The sequence below is a fragment of the Trichosurus vulpecula genome, chromosome X (assembly GCF_011100635.1).
Source record: "Trichosurus vulpecula isolate mTriVul1 chromosome X, mTriVul1.pri, whole genome shotgun sequence".
In the NCBI taxonomy this organism is placed as follows: domain Eukaryota; kingdom Metazoa; phylum Chordata; class Mammalia; order Diprotodontia; family Phalangeridae; genus Trichosurus; species Trichosurus vulpecula.
The window spans coordinates 51,784,073-51,801,881 of record NC_050582.1 but is presented as its reverse complement, the minus strand read 5'-3'; the positions used below and the strand labels follow the sequence as shown (position 1 = coordinate 51,801,881).

The 17,809-nt window shown below is 38.2% G+C and overlaps 1 long non-coding RNA gene across 1 annotated transcript; it reads left to right on the top strand.

Annotated features, from left to right (window-relative positions):
- Positions 1-233: 233 nt before the first annotated feature.
- Positions 234-17,786, top strand: LOC118832595. The gene is made up of 6 exons (XR_005009220.1): positions 234-409; positions 9,254-9,577; positions 9,673-9,736; positions 14,536-14,612; positions 16,317-16,442; positions 17,691-17,786. It is a non-coding gene; the product is annotated as an uncharacterized LOC118832595 (long non-coding RNA).
- The last annotated feature ends 23 nt before the right edge of the window (positions 17,787-17,809 follow it).

Below are 17,809 nucleotides of genomic sequence, written 5' to 3'. Positions count from 1 at the left end.
AATTGAGGACTCTCTGTGGTTCAAAATGAAAGCTCCCCCCTCTGCTGCTTGTCAGAAGGGTGGATGCCAAGGCTCCGGAGAGTGGTTCATTAAGTCGTTACCTAGGGCCCACTTAGGGACAGCCCCCTACTCCACCTCCTCCTGTCAAGGAGCTTTCTTTCCAGTAGCCTCTAGATGGCAGCATTGGCCCAACACGATGCTCTTGCCTAGGGCGGCTGCTCCACTCTTTCCCCGCCCTTTTTGTCGGATTATCGGAGCAAAGGAGATGCAGTCTATGCCGTGGATGCCAACGTTTGGCTTTTTCATCCAGCAAGATCGTGTAGAAATGATTCGGGGAATTCAGTACGATTGTCAGGCTTCCGAAGATGCTCCGGCTGCTGCTGGCGTTCTCCACGAAGGCCATTCAAAGGTAAGGCTCAGCATCTGCATAAACCTCCTCAAGCCACAGATTTTCTCCATTTTTCAGATTTATCAAAATGGTGATTTTCTTAAAAAAAAAAGACCCTCCCTTCCCCATTTAATGTTATCCCAGTGCATGGATGGACTAGTGATTTCATTTATTGAAGAAATCGATAGTTGGAAGGTATGGAAGGAGCCATTAAAATGAATCACAAGAATAGCAAACCCAACAAGTGGTCTCCCAAAGGAGGGGCGATCTTGCAAGTGGCGGCAGCGCCTTGGATGGCCTCTGAGGTCCCTTACAATTCTAGATGGGCAATTTTATTGTTCTATGTTGCTTTACCTTCCTGGGCCCTCATTTTCCTCATCTGTAATACAAGGAGATTAGAGGGCTTTTGGGATCACTTTCAGCTCTAAATCTAGGTTCCTGTTATCTTAAGGAACTTCACCAGGGGCCTCAGTTTTCTCATGTGTAAAATAAGAGGTGTGGATTTTCTAACTCTTTAAGATTTGGGCTCCTATTATCCTTAGCCATGTAACTTCCCTGAGCCTCATCTGGAAAATAAGAGGGTTGGTCTAAGTAGCCTCAGAGGTCTCTTTCAGTTCTAGATCCAAGTCCCAATTATGATAGTCACTTCCCCTCTTTGGGGCTCATCTGTAAAACAAAGGGGGTGGGCTAGATGGCCTCTGAAGTCCCTTCAGGCTCCAGATGTAGGCTCCTATTATTCTAAGTCATTTTACTTCCCTGGGCCTTAATTTCCTTATTTGGAAAATGAGAGGTTTGAAATATGTAATATATTTGGTCCCTTCTAACTCTACTAAGGCTTTTATTACCTTCAATTACTTTCTCACCCTTGGCCTCAGTTTCCTTATCTGAAAAATGATCGTGGTAGATCACAAAGGCTCTGAGGTCCCTTGCAGCTGTACATCAAGGCTACAAAGCCTCTGTCCCTCCCAGGGTCTCGCTTTGTAAAATGAAGAGGTTGGACAAGATGGCTCTGAGACCCCTTCTGGGTGGAGATCTAGTATCTGATTATGCTCAGTCTGTTTACTCCACTTGGGAATTTCCTCACCTGTTAAAAGAGGAGGATGGACTCGATATATCTGATAAGGGGCCCTTTTAGCTCATAATCTAGGATCCTGTTCTTTACAGTCACTTTCCTTCCTGGGGTCTATTTCTGATCCTCGGTAAAACAAAGGACTTGGACAAAATGGCCTCTAGGGACCCTTCCAGCTTTTGATCCAGGTTCCTGGATTTGGCATTTTCATTGATCTTCCCTGGGCCTTGCCTTTGTAGCTTGTAAAATGAAGAGCTGGAACAAAATGGCCTCTAAGGTTCCTTCCAGCTGGAAATCCAGGTGCCTGGATTTGGCAAATTCATTGGCTCTCCCTGGGCCTGACTTTCCTAGTTTGTAAAATGTAGACATTGAATAAAATGGCTTCCAGGGTCTCTTCCAGCTCCAGATCCAGGTTCTTAGATTAGGAATATTCATTGACCCTCCCTGGGCCTCGCTTTACTAGCGGGTAAAATGAAAAAATTGAATAAAATGGTCTCAAGGATCTCTTGTAGCTTGAGATCCAAGTTCCTTGTTTAGTCTTATTCTTTGCTCTTTCCCGGGCTTTAGAGTTTCTTCCTTTGTAAAATGAAGGCGTTGACTAGATGGTCTATGAGGTTCCCCCCAGCTCTAGAGCCAGGATCTTATTATGCTTAGTAAGTTTCCCTTTCCGTGTCTCACTTTCCCCACCTGTAATACTGAAGGTTCTCCCAAAATGGTTTCTTGGGTCCCTTCTACCTCTACATTTATGCTCCTATTAGGCATATTTATTTTTCCTACCTTGACTCAGTTTCTAGTCCCTAAAATGAAGGGTTGGACTAAATGAAGACTTCTAGGCCTAAAGTATGGTTCTGATTTTGTATAATCATTTTCCCTCCCTGTGTTCAATTGTATTTACCTGTAAAATAAAAGGGTTTGACCAGATTGCTTGTCTGGTCCCCTTCCAGCTTGAAGGCTAGGTTCCTATAATACGAAATTCCTTCCCCTCCCTTTGCCCCAGTGTTCCCCTCAGTAAAATGAGGGGATTAGGGTAGATGGTCGCTGAGGTTCTTCCCTCTCCCTACCCAGTCCAACCAGGTCTCACTTCCCTCCTATGTAAAGGAGAAGGATCTAATAAAATGGCCTCTGAGTTCCCCTAATTTTCTAGATCAAGGTTCTGATTATGCTTACCCATTTCTGCCTCTGGGCCTCATTTTCTTAGCCTATAAAATGAATGGGTTGGAGAAGATGTTCTCTGGGATCCCTTGTGCTCCAGGTCTAGGTTCCTTTATGCAAAGATACGCTGTTCACTCCACCGCACCTCAGTTTTTTTTCTCAGTAAAATTTAGTCTAGATGGCCTTTGAGGTTCCCCTCAGCTCTAGATCGGGGATCCTATTATGCTCAGTCTTTTCCTCAGCCTGAGCTTCACTTTGCTCACTTCTAACATAAGGAGGTTAGACTATATGATGTAAGGTCCCTTATCTCTCGAAATAAAGGTTCCTATCATTTTCACTCTGAGGGATCTGAGATTGAGGGTGGTGGAGTCATTTGGCCTGGGCCTGGAATTTGAAGCCAGCTCTTTTGGCCAGGTTCTCTAACACGCTCAGCAGCTCCAACTTTTTTGGAAAGGTTTGATTCTTTACTTCTAACTGACACTTGCTACAGTTTCTATTTAAGTAGCTATATTCCAAAAAGAGTTAATTTAACATATAGTCAGTCACATTTGAGACAGTTTTTGCAGAGAGGAAGTGATTATGGGAATCCAATTTTCTTTTTGTTCAGTTTCAAAGTCCCTTATCAGCCAGAGTTAAAGAAAGTGGAGCCTGCTCAGTGAGTCTGGGGCCCTGAGGAAAAAAAAAGTCACCCAGGCTGGGAGCTGTCCAGTGTACTGAGGGCTGTCACCCAAAGTACTCAGAGGAATGCTCTGGGTCGTCCAGGCCATTCTTTTTTCTACTGTGTATAATCTAAGGCTCTCTGCCTGACTTTCAGGTTGCACTCTCCCTTCCCATGAGCTGACCTCCAGGTAAAAAGTCTATGGTGGTTTGGAACTCAGGAGGCCTGAGTTTAAGTTAATCATTCAATCAACACAAATTTATTATGCACTAATTACAGGCCAGGCAGGTTGGGATAGTGGATAGAGAGCTGGCCTCAGAGCCAGGAAGCCCTGTGTTCTGTTGCCTTTTCTGAGGCAATATGGTGCAGAGGAAAGAGGGCTAGATCTGGAGCTGAAGGACTTGGGTTTAAATCCCAGCTCAGCCATTTACTACCTGGGTGATATTGGATGTGGCTATTCCCTTTCTGGGGGCCTTCTTTCCTCATCTGTAACATTTGAGAGCTTGCCTAGGTGGTCTCTAATATCTCTTCCAGCCCTAAGTGTGACCTTAAAATCAAAGGTTCATATAATAATAATAGCTAGCATTTAAGTAGTAATTTGAAATCATTTAACATATATTATCTGATTTTATTTTTACAACTGTTTCTTAGATGTGTTTATTATCCCCATTTTATAGATGAGGAAACTGAGGCTAATAGAGGTTAAGAGAGAGATTAAATGGAGGCAGTGAGGTACAGTGGAAAGAGTACTGGCTCTTGAGTCAGAGGACCTGGGTTCAAATTCCATCTTTCATGGTTAATACCTGTATAATCTCCACACAGTCCCATTACCTCTCTGGGTCTCACTTTCCATGTGTGTAAAATGAGAAAGCTTAATATTCTAAATCTTTTATTTTTTTCCAAATAAAATGTTGTTACTATTCTATTGAGTCCTATAAAGTATCTTCTTGGTAATTTGATTGGTATAGCTTTGAAAGTGTAAATTAATTTTGGTAGTATTTTCATTTTTATCATATTGGCATGGCTTAGCCATGAGCACTTAATTTTCCTCTGGCTATTTAGGTTATTTTTTATTTCTTTAAGGAGAACTTTGTAATTGAGTCCATACAAGTCTTTTGTGTATTTTGTGAGGCTGACCTCAAAATACTTTATATGAATTTTATAGTTATTTGGAATGGAATTTCCCTTTCTGAAATTGGGTTATTTAAAATCTCTCTCTGGTCTTCTGATAATTTGAGTATTTAATATCTTTGAAGATATTCCTCTATTTCTTTTTCATTCTCCACTTTGTTAGCATATAAACTGTGTATAACATGTTCTGATTATTCATTTTATTTCTTCTGGTTTTGTTGAGATTTCACTTGTTAAACCTGAAAATTTGGTTGAAGGAAACAACAGAGCTAGGTGATAGAAAAATCCATGTTGTTTATTATTTTCCCTTAAAGCATAGCTAAACTAGCTTACTTGTACATACAAGGAGTCAGAGCATAAGCTCTGGCTGTCTGAACAAAGGAATGAGAAAACTTATATATGTTATTTTAGCAGAGCTAGCAAGCCTGTATTACCTCATTTTTTATGACCCCCATGTATGTTTAACCATGATACAAGAAGAGGATTTTCCTTAATGGAAAGAATGTTGACAAAGGTCAGTTAATATTAAGCGAGGTAGTCTCTTGGGTTTAGGGTCTCATCCCTTAATGGCTAACAGGTATCTGGCTTTGTTGACAGTGGTAAGGGTATTTCCTGAGCAAACGTTTAGAGAGAACAAAGAAGCCCAGGTCCTGGATCTTCATCCAGTTATTCATTAATTCAGGCTCTGGGTCTAGTTGAAATTAAAAATGATATAAAATAGTATAATATTTTCCACACACTTTACTCATAAATCTGCTATTTTATTGATTCAGTTTTCTGTTATCTTCCTTTAAAATAGATTAGATAAAGATTTATCTGTTTTATTAGTCTTTTCAAAGAACCAGATTTCAGCTGTATTTATCATTTCTATGGATTTTTGTTTCCAGTTGATCTATTTATCCTGTAATTTTTAATATCTCTTTTTTATGCTTATTTTAGGTTTGTTTATTTTTTGGCTTTATTTTTTAATAAAATATTTTTAAAAATACATATTCAGTTCATTAATCCTCTTTTTATTCATTTGGTTAATATATATTTATAGTGATGTGATTTTTTTTCCCGAGGACTGTGTTAGCTGCATCACAGATATTTTGGTGCATTGTTTCATTATTATAATTTTCTTTCATATAATTAATTGTTTTTATGATTTATTCTTTGATCCAATCATTATTTAGGATTTTGTTGTTAAGTCTCCATTTGTGTCTGCATCTTTTGTTTGGTTTACTTGAACCAACAACTATATTTTCTGTTTTATGGCCTGTAAGGGATGTATTTACTATTTCCGACTGTTTATGTCTGTCATAATGCTGTCAGTTTTTGTAAAAGTTTCATGTGGTTTTGAGAAATACATATATCCTTTTGCAACTATTTAGAAGATGGCGCAAGTCTTTTAGCTCTAGCTTCTCTAGCAACTTGTTCAGTTCCATATTTTCCCTTTTGTTTATCTTTCTGTTAGACTTATCCAAAATTGAGAGAGTGATACTGAAGTCTCCTATTACTTTTGACTGTTTATATCTTCTTGAAGTTCAGATGTTTCCTTTATGAATTTGTATGCTAAGACATTTGGAGCATATAAATTTAATATGGATATTGGTAGTAGTTTCCTTGTTTGTTGTTCATTTCATCATAATGTAGTTTCCTTGTTTATTCCTTTTTATTTTTTGAATATTTATTTTTGCTTTGTCAGATAGCATGATTGCAACTCTTGCTTTTTTGGATTTACTTGGTGCATAGTAAATGTTTTTCTATCCCCTCAGTTTTATTTTTTTAATGGTGTTTCTTGTAAGCAACAGATATTAAGGTTTTGTTTTCTTATCCAATTGGTCACTCTTTTTCGTTTTATTGAGTGGTTTAATGTATTCACATTTAGAGTTATGAGTTAGGTTTATATTTTCCTTTATCTATCTCCAATATTGAGTTTTTGAACTTATGATTCTCCTTCCCCTCTGTTGTAAACACAGTACTATGTTCCTTCAATTACTTTACCTTAATTTTAAAAAAAAGATGGCCACATTTCCACTGGCTCTCTTTCCCTTGACTTGGATCCTCCTCTTGTTTTCTCTTTGGGGTTTTGCTATCACTCATTTTTATCTTCTGTTTTTATCTAGTTATATAATTTTTCTCTCTCTCCTTTTTTCCTCTCTGCTGCTATCACCTTTATATAACATAACTAATTGATGGATACCCCTCAGTTTCTGATTCTTTGCCACCACGAAAAGATATGCTATAAACATTTTTTGTATATATGAGTCCCCCCCCTGTTTTTTGGGATTACTTTGAGGTATAGACCTAATAACTTTTTGGGCATGGTTCCAAATTGATTTCCAGAATAGTTGGACCAGTTCACAACTCCACCAGCAGTGTATTAAAGGGCCTGTTTTTTTAAACCATATTCTCTTCAGCATTTGTCATTTTCCTTTTTTATCATCTTAGCCAAATATGATGTGTGCGGTGTGGTACCTCAGAGTTGTTTTAATGTATATTAAATGTTAGTTATTAGTAGCTTGGATTTTTTCTGTTAAAATTGCCTATTCATATCCTTTGACCATTTATCAATTGGAGAGTGGTTTTTATTCTTATAAATTTGACTCAATTCCTTATATATTTTAAGAACGAGACCCTTATGAGAGAAGCTTGTTATATAATTTCCCCCAGATTTTCTACTTCTTTTCTAATTTTGGTTGTATTGGTTTTATTTGTGAAAAACTTCACAATTGAATATAATAAAAACTGTCCCTTTTACCTTCCACGAACCTTGCTATTTCTTGTTTAGTCATAAACTTTTCCTTTATCTGTAGAACTGACAGATAATTTCTTCTATGCTCCACTTATTTGTTTATGATGTTACTTTTTATGTCTAATTCATGTACCAATTTGGAATTTGTTTCGAAAGACTGTGAGATGTTGGTCTATACCTAGTTTCTGCCAAATTTCTTTCCTGTTTTTGTGACTATTTTTGTTGAATACTGAATGAATTCTTCCTCTCAAGGAACTTGTGTTCTCCTGGGAGGTACAACATGTCCGTAGATAGATATATTCAAAGTGATTTGAGGCAAGAGGGCACAAGGACTGGAATGTTCAGGGAATGCTTTACATAGGAAGTGGCAGCTGACCTAAGCTGTGAAGGAAGCTAGTGATTCTGGGAGGCACAGGTGAGAAGAGAGGGCATTGCCAGGCATAGGAGTGACCCCTGTGTAAAAGACAGAGATGAGTCTGAGATGCCAATTGGACATCCAATCAGTAATGTTCGGCCACAGTAGATGAGGTCGGGCAACAGCAATTTGTGGTGAACTCTGTTGGCATAGTTAAGTGACTTTTTCTAGAGGCAATGGGAAGCATAGAGGCATATTGAACATTTTTATCATTGACTGGCATAAAGGCATAAATGGCATGCTCCCCAAATTTGCAGATCATAGAAACATAGCTCTAGAGTTGGAAGATACACTCAAGGCCATCTAGTCCAATTCCTTTATTTTATAGATGAGGAAACTGAGGCTGAGAGATAGGAAGTGACTTGCCCGAAGTCACAAATGGCATCAGAGATTTAGAGTTAGAAGGGCTCATCTGTTCGAACCTCCTCATTTTGCAGTGAGGAAACTGAAGTCCAGATAGTTAAGAGACTTGCCTAAGCTCATACAAGTAGTAAACAACAGAGGCAGAATTTGAACCTAGGTCCTCTGATTCCAAATTCAGTGTTCTTTCCATAGTACCATACTGCTTCTTTATGACACAAAGCTTGAAGGAATAGTTAACATACTGGATGGCAGGGTCAGGATACAAAGGTGTCTTGCTGATTCTAATAAGATTAAATTAACAGATATAAAACTCATTATTGGTCTTTCGTAGACACTGGTGCTGGGGAAAATGTTGGCACAGCAGACCAGAGTCCCTGCAGACATGTCTCTTCTGTTACACATCTGGTAGTACTCATTTAGAAATGGGTATATAGCAGCCTCTGGAGACCAGTTGTGATTTCCATTAATTTTTGTCCTATGCCAGCAGACAGACCCAACCCATACCCCCTAGGCCCTGTAAGCTAGGAAGGCTGACAGAGAAGAGGAAGCTCATTGCCACCAACTTTTGATCAAGGTGCAAGAGCAAATTTCCCAGTGGTTGTGCAGGATGACATTTTTCTGAATTTCTTCTCTGCACCTTCCTACCCACCCTTTCTTAGTCAGACGTACATTTTTGTAGATCAGTTTCTAAGGATGATTATGATATTGCCTTTACTATAATTTTGACTTTTAGCTGTAAATTATCTATCTTTGATGTAAGACTTCTTCCCGAACCCACTGAATAAATAACACTTGACTTAGGTTGTAGATGTTGAGTAGATGCCCTCTTGGTATATTCCTACTTATCTTGGGTTTCATTTCTCTATTAGCCATTTTTAATCTGTCCTTTATAATCTAGAGAACATTCTTTTTGTCGAAAGAAAGTAAACCATGTATTAAAGAAGAACTCTGCTCTTCTGATCACCTCTGCTGTGTAAAATTAGATCTGAGTAGTTCTGCCTTCTATCAGTCATCCATTGCTATTGTGCCATATACCCTGAGTACTAATCCAAGCACGTCTCATTTCTCTAATTCATTCACAAAATCCTCAAGGCTATAGGATGTGTTTTCTGCATTTGTTTATACCACTTCTCATTGTTCTCCCCCTACCCCTCCACTTTTGCATATTTCTGAGTACATAATAAATATTCTGTAGAGATTTTTTCTGTTGAGATGAAGTAACTTTCCTTAGTTTTGTGGTTGTTTGAAACTTGGAAAATACTTCAAGGACATTTTTGTTTTATTTTTATAGCAGATAATTAACTGGGAGAGTACAAACTTTGTCCTTTTTTTTTTTGCAGCTGTGTGGCATTTGGAACAACTTGGTTTCTAATTCTAATTTATAATTTGAAAGAAGAAGCTTTACAGGAAGCATCTACAATTTATATAAGCATCTACAGCTTTTCTTCTTCCCAACTGGGGATTGGACTTCAAAATTGGTCTTCAGAAGCAACTTGAAAGTCAGTCCATTTTATTCTATGGCTATGTCTTCATGACACACACCAGTCTTGAGTCTCTCAGACCATTTGGACAATTCAGTGAAGACAAAGCAAACTGATTGCTTGAATGAAAGGGCTGATTGGTTGATTGAAACACCAAGTTCATCAAAGTGGTTGAAATAATGGGTATGTATAAACTCAACTTTGAAATTCCACTATTGGTACTTGTATTGGTACCTTTTACTTAGCTAATCGGGGTTATTTTCCTTATATACCTGCAGGTTCAGATTCACCTATGTCTGGCAGTCAGGAAGAACAAGAAAATGGAACTGCATTGATCCTGAGGTAATTCATTCAATTATTCATCCAAAACATTTATTTCACTTATTTCTTAAAATTAAAATATTTTTCAATTAACAATTATTATCTCTCCCTCTCATCTCTCCATTGCCCACCCCCCATAAAATCCAAACCTTTATGACAAATATGCATAGTCCAGCAAAACAAATGCCCATGTTGACCATGTTTAAAAGTGTAGGTGTTCTTCTGCATCTTGAGCCCATCACCACTCTGGCGGGGGATGACGTCACCCTCATCAGACCCTAGAAATGGTATTGCACTGATAATTGCATTATTAGAGTTCTGAAGTCTTTCAAAGTTGTTTTCAACAACAATTTATGAATCAAGTTTTTGTGTGCTAGGTGTTAATGGAGATATAAAGTTCAGGTATAATATGGTCCCTGAACTCATGAAGCCTATAATCTAGTTAGGGATACGAAGTTGTACGTTATTGCCTCTCCTCCCATCTCCGAAGTCTGAGTGTCCCTTAAGGTTCTGCCATCTGCCCTCTTCAATTTTATTCCTATACTTGGTAAATTAATCCACTCCTATGGCTTTAATTACCACCTTTATGTATATTACTCACTGTTCTGTATATTGGCCCTAACTCCTCTTTTAAACTCTACTCTTCTATCTTAGACTGCCTGTTGGATATTCCCATATGGAGGACCCACTGGTAGCTTTTATTCAACATGTCTGAAATGAAACTTAGCATCTTTCCCTGTAAACTTGCCCTTCCTCCCAAATTCCTTGTTTTTGTTGATAGCACCATCACATGAGGAAACTGAGGCCCCAGAGGCATGAAGCAACTTATGCATTAGCACATAGCTTATAAATGTCAGATCTGGGACTTGAATCCAGGCCTTCTAACTTTTGACAAGTATAAGGCTTTTTCTAAAGCATCATGCTGCTTTGATGACGTACCTTAAGTACCAAGACAGTCAGGAGTCAGTAGGCAAATCTTCTGTCTTTCAACTCAGATAACTGAAAGACCCCAAACTCAGTGTTGCTATCAGATCTCATAAACACACACACACGTCAATACATCCACCCATTCATCCAATACATCTATCTATCTATCTATCTATCTATCTCTCTATCTCTCTATCTATCCTTTTTGTCACATTAAAAATAGCTCTTCCAGGACGGTTTCAGAAAATCTGGCAAGACTTGTATGAACTGATGCAAAGTGAAGTGAACAGAACCAGGGGAAAAATGTATATATCAATGGCCATATTGTAAAGATAATCAACTTTGAAAAATTTGGCAACTCTGTTGAACACAGTGACTAACACAGTTCCAAAAGATTCATCATGAAACATGCTATCCACCTCCAGATAGAGAATTGATAGACTTAGAGTGCAGATTAACATGTATTTTCTTCTGTTTCTTTCTTTTTCTTTGAAACATGGCTAAAGTGGAAATTAGTTTTTCATGAGTATACATATTTGTAATAGGTTTTGTTTTTCTTGCCTTCTCAGTGGTTAGAGAAGGGAGGGAGGAGGGAGAGAATTTGGAACTGAAAATAAAATTGAATTAAAAAATAAAATAATAAATTAACTATTCTTGTTAACTAGAAAAAACCCATCTATACCTGTGCTTTATAGTTTTTAGCATAAATGAGTTTTGTATTTGATAAAGGGTTTCTATGTACTTATTTTTATAATTAAGTTGGTAAAGTATATTTTTGGGTCTAGGCCTCATTGGTAAATTCCTGATAAAGAAACTTCCTCTAGCAATATAACTTCTCTGCAACATATAGTGATAGAGAATTCTCTGAGGGCAGTGAGAGATTAAGTGACATGTCCAAGGTCACGCAGCAGGTATGTATCAGAAGAGGGACACAAACCCAGGTCTTTATGCCTCTGTCCATTATGCCACATTACTTCTCCTAGACATATATACTCTCAATCAATTCAACTTTAATGTCATTCAGTCCATTCACTTGGGAGTGTTCTCTATGGGCCAAGACAATGCATGGATTATCTAAGTCTTAAACTTTTCAGTTAGCAGTTGTCATGTCATATAAGCATTCAAATCCCACTGGCTTCTCCTGATCAAAACCAGCCAGAACTGGCTCTTCAATCATGTAAGAATAGGTGGTGTAAAATGTAAGGAGCTTTTAACAAAAGAGGTTTTCAATACAATCCATTTCCCTTATTAAAATATGGATCTTTTGTAAGGGCACCATTACCTAGGAAACTGGTGATGCAGATAAAATCAGTAATAATATATTCTTTCCCTTTTAAACCAAATGACTTCCAACTTATCTCAAACACAATTAGTAAATGTTAATCTTGCCTTGAATAAATCTCATTATATGAATTTGCATACATCAGCACATGGTTTAAACAGACAAAGGCTGGTGAAGTTATTGATTTCATGTGTAATTCTTGTTAATATTTGTCACTAGCCTAATCAAGCTGCCTACATTTCTCCCTTTTTAGGGATTTCTCTTAACTATCGGAACGCAATTATTCTACTTTTTTGGTTGTGTAACTCTAAAATGGATAAATAAAAAGCTGAGAAAATGATCTTGAATTGAAGGGGGCAATATGAAAATGTGCTGATCCAAATTTTCTGACCCTATTTCTGGTGCCATTAGCAATTTAATTAACCAGGGTCCCATTTTACATATTACATATCTGTTGTCAGTTACTTCATTTGTTTGTTTGAACCAAAGGTCACCTGCTTCTGTTCGAGTCATTAAAGCCAGCATATAATAATAATACACTGCAATCTCAAGAGTGTGTGCAAAGCCCCAGTCTTTACCAATTTATGATATTGAAAATAATAATCTTAGCACAAGGTTGCTTTGAGAGGTAGTGAGTTCTTCTTCATTGGAGATTTTCACCCAAAAGATAGCTGACCATTTGCTGACCACTTGATGGTATGTAGTGCTTCTTAAACTGTAGGTCATGACCCCATATGGGGTCAGAAGCACTGAAAGGGTCTTGAGTGGAAAAAGTTTAAGAAGCCCTGAAGGACCTTCTCATTCAGGTATGGGTTGGACTAGATGGCTGCCAAGGTCCCTCCTTGCTCTGAGAATCTATGATGGGTGGGAGAAGCATCTCACACAAGATAACATAGGAGCACAGAAGCCAATGGCAAGATGGACAAGCCTTGGATTTGCATTGTATTCTTGTAGCATATTTTTCTGTTTGCCTGTATCCAGTCCTCCATAGCCCCCTCCTTCTCCTCCCTGCCCTAGATCAGCTGCTCCTCTGTTGGAGCTGGCTGGTTTGTGTTTAGACTGTTGCTAGGCCCATCTGTCTCCAAGGAAACCTGTATGAGTGCTCGCTATTTCAAGTGTCTGGCTACAGCTGCCAGGCCATTCAACCCTGCCTTCCTGCTCATAGACTAGCACGTGATCCTCTTTGTGTCATTTTTCCTATTTCAAATCCTAGGAACTGTGCTCAGAAAGAGGGTGCTGTACCCACAGAAACCATTGCCTCTTTCTGAGGGAACAGAATTTCTTGAAAAGGGGAGTTTCTGTCTCCCATTGCCTAATCCCACTGAGTTTCTCCAAGAAGGCTCTGGAGTCCGAGAAACTGGGTTCCAATTCTGCCTCTGATTCTTACTAACTGTGGGGCCAGGGGCAAGCCATTGCACCTTCCCTGGGTCTCAGTTTCCTTCTCTATAAAATAGGGATAATAATGCTCAAACTCTTTATTTTTCACACCCAGCACAGTGCCTGGCACATAATTATCAATACTTATTGACTGATTGGCAATAATTACTTAGATTTATATAACACCTTAAAGTTTGTAAAGCATTTTACATTTTATGCTTCATTTTCACCATCCTGTGAGGACCCAGAGGCTCAGAGGGTTAAGTGCTTTGTTCATGATCACATAGCTAGTAAGGACAAAGGGATTTAAAGCTGGGGCTCTTGAAGCTGCAAGTCCAGCCCTCCTTCCACTTCCCCTCCATTCTCCCTGCTCCTCAGGTTTGTGCTCTTGGAGCCATCTTGGTTATTTCGTCTCCCTTTTCTCATAGCTAATTAGTTTCCATATTGTGCCAATTTAGATCACCAATTTTCCCCATGGAACTCAGCAGGCCATGTCCTGCCTTTGTGAATTCCCCATGCCAATGACAAATTCTTCTTAGTTAATCATCAAAGCAGGTAGGCTAATTTCAATGACCACTTTTAAAGTGAGAAAACAAGATTGCTTAAAATATATCCTATAATCCACACTCTACTCCCCTGCCCCTGCCCTTTAGTCTGGATTAATGATGTAGACTATGTTTGAAAAAGAAGGGGTTGGCAGCTTCATTAATTCACTCATTCTTTCACCAAACATTTAGAAATGACTTTTATGTGTGAGGCCCTTATTGGGTGAGGAGGAAGAAATAAAGACGAGTAAGATGTGGTTTCTTCCTCAAGGGACTTAAAGTCTAATTGAGGTGGTTAGAGTTATTTTACTACAACAACAGATCTGGGATCTCATTGATTGATGAGTTACCTCCAAGAATAATGACAGCCTGTCTATGGTCTATGCCTTCCCAACATTTTTTCCATAATCTCCCATAAATTTGCCACACGGAGTCCCTTTCTGCAAGATTAGAGAAGTCCACAAGACAAATAAATAAACTCTAACTAAGAATAAGCATGTAAGAGGATTAAACAGTGCTATGAGATCAGATGAGGAAGTGAATCATAGGATTTGTGAATTTATTTAGAATTTTAATGTTTAGAGATTCTAAAGCTTACTAACACCAAATAAAACAAGCCTTTCCACATACTAGTAGAACAGCAAAAGAAGATTGTATGTAAAACTGAGAATTTCTGTTGTTATTCATAGGATTTAAAGTGGGAAAAGACTTTCCGATTCATCTAGTTCAACACCTTCATTTGACAGTTGAAGAAAGTGCAGAGAAGGTAAGAGACTTATCTCAGGTCGCATGGCTGAGAAATGGCAGAGCTAGAATTGAAGTCCAGGTCTTTCACCTCCTAAGTGAGTTCTCCTCCTCCCCCTCTGTTTCTAGCTGTTTTGTTCCCCTTCTAAAGCAAATTTTCTTTTAAGGAGTTAGGGTGAAGATGCGTTTTGTTTAGGACTTTGTGCTCTGATTTCCTCATTTGTAAAATAGTATAGTAATACCTGCTTTACTTAGGGTTTTTAACCTAGGCTTGTGGCAAAAATGGTTCAGAAACCTTAAAGTACTAGAGAAGTATTATTATGATTAACTATTTGGAATAATTTATTTTTAAATTTTATTTTTTAAATTGTGAATTTAATGAACACTAAAAAAGAAAACATTTTCACATACAAAGTAAAATAGGAGAATAGAATTATATGTGAAACCCTAAACCCCTGTGGAACTAATTTTTTTTTGTGGGGAAAGAGAGAACTTAGCCTTCCTATTGTACCCAGGCTGCAAGTACAGTGGCTGATCATGGTCCCCATTCCCATGGAGACTTTGTTCTATTCCATTCCTGACTTGAGTCACTTTGCCCCTCCTTAGGCAGTCCCTTGTTCCTCTACTCTTGGAGGCTCACCATATTGGTGACATCATTAGTCTTAGAGTGCATGGAAGGGAGTAAAGTAGGAAAGGTAGGAAGGGCTCAGGTTATAGTGGGCTTCTCTTTGTGATACGTATTATTAATTGTGATACTCCTTGACCCTATAGTTGCAGACTCTTGGGATTAAAAACAGGAGTATTTTAGGGGCCATTAAAAGAACTTTCAAGTTTCCTGGATGTGATTCAGCCTGCTTGCCTCTTCCTGTTTAATTCTTGGCCCATTTCATTTTCTATTTATACTATCCTATCCTATGAATGCATAATATATATATATATATATATATATATATATGTATATGCACACACACAGATACACATACATGCACAGGGTGTCCAAAAACTTTTAGTGGCATTTTATGTCTTAATAACTTAACATATTTGATAGTTCAATTATTTATGATTCTTTTACACTCTTTTAGTTTTGTGAGTTTTGAAAAATATATTTTAAAGTTTATTTTAAGACAAGGCATGCGGTCATGCATTGTGTGTGTAATAATTTCTGGATTGATACTTTCTTTGACTTGGTAGTGAAGGTCCTTTTGCTTGGCCACCTCAGCCATTTGATCTATAGTATTCGACTTTTTCTTGTGGAATTACATCAAAACTGTTGTGTCTATATCAAGACGTTGTTCTCCGGGTGATCCTAAACCTAGGATTACAAATGTAATTCTTTTAGTCACTGAGTAACAGTTGATGAAAGTTCAAAACAACTGAAGTGATGTATAGTACAAGGTGGGGTTATGTTGAATTTTAATAAAAAGCATTAATATTGTAAAAATTTAATTATAATTTCAATTTTTGACTAAGTTTGTAGCATTTGTATTTCTGAAGTTATTAAAGCTTAAATACTGCACTTTTTGGACACCCTGCATACACACACACACACAAACACACATATATATACATACACACATATGTATATACACACACAAATGGATGACTCTATAGGTTGGCCGTCCAACTATATAGCATAGTCTTGGCAATAGGTGTTCTTCATCCACTCAGTTTTTCCTTTGTGAGTGGTTAGGTCAAACTCTTGCAATTACTTAATGATCTCTTCCAGGAGTTTCAGAAGAGTTGTGATGCAACAGGCAAAATGTCATCTTTGAAGAAGAGCAGAAGACCTCGTCATCTATAGAACATTCTTCTTCATCTTGGAGCCTGTGCTAGATCCTGGAGCCCAGCAGTGGTGAGCACCTCTGGAGAGCATATTTCTCTCTGTTTTATATCTTGCCTGTTATTTATCATCCAAGAGTTGTTGAACAAAGTCATCTGTGTTGTTATACCTTTCAAAGAATCTTGCTTACCTTTGATAAACACCTGTTTGAAGGAAGATTCTTTCAGGTGGTGTTTTGCTCTATCAAACCCAATGCTCTTTTTTTGGGGGGGGCAGGGCAATTGGGGTTAAGTGACTTGCCCAAGGTAACACAACTAGTACATGTGTCAAGTGTCTGAGGCTGGATTTGAACTCAGGTCCTCCTGACTCCAGGGCCGGTGCTCTACTCACTGTGCCACCTAGCTGCCCCTCCCAATGCTCTTTTATATCACACAAACAATAAACACAATGGGAGCTTGTATTCTCTATATATTTCAGTCCATAGTGTGTTGGTAACAATGTGGTCACTATGGAATCTTTGTTCCAAGAGCCTGCCTGTTTCTCCAATGTGTCTGTAGATGATGTTTATAAAAATATTATATAAATGGGAGAAGAGGCATATGGCTTTGTAGGTGTTCTTTTCATATATATAATTTCTTTCTCTTTAGGAGTATTTCGTTACATTTCTATGCCATAATTTGTCCTGCCATTTGCCAATTTGTAGTCACTTATTTTGTTTCCAGCTTTTTGTGCAACCTCAAAAGGTGCTGCCTTGAATTTTTTGTTATATATGGTGCCTCTCTTTGTGTCTTTGACCTCCTCAGGCCATACAACCAGTAGTGGAACCTCTAGGTCAAAAGGTATGAGCAGTTGAGAGATTTTTATGGCAGAATTCCAAATGATTTTCCACAATGGTCAAAATACTTCACAGCTCCACTAACAACATATTCATACATGTGTTCTCTCACAGCTTCTCCAGCACAGATCATTTCTGTTTTTTATCATTCTTGACAATTCAAGACCCATAAGATGAAAACTCAGTTGTGTCCTTTTCTAGCTCCCCTTTATTTGGCCTATGTGTGTTTTTCCTAAAATGTGGTCCCCTGAATTGAGCGCAGCATTCTAGATGTAAGTCTGACAATAATAACAGCGATAATAAGAACTGTCATTTCCTTACTAAGTTCTAGGCACTGTGCTAAGCGCTTTACAGTTATAATCTCATTTGATCTAGGACAAGATATAGTAGGTCTCTAAGAAATGCATAGTAGAGCAGGACAAGGACAAGGTATAATAGGACTCTTAACTTCCATAGTCCTTGACTTGATACCTCTCTTAATGCAGCCCAAGACATCACTGGCTCTGACCTCCGGATCACACAGAGGAAGAAACCAAGGCCCAGAGAGAAGTTTGATGATTTGCCTTGGGCCGCCTACATAGTAAGTACTGGGAAGCAAGCCCAG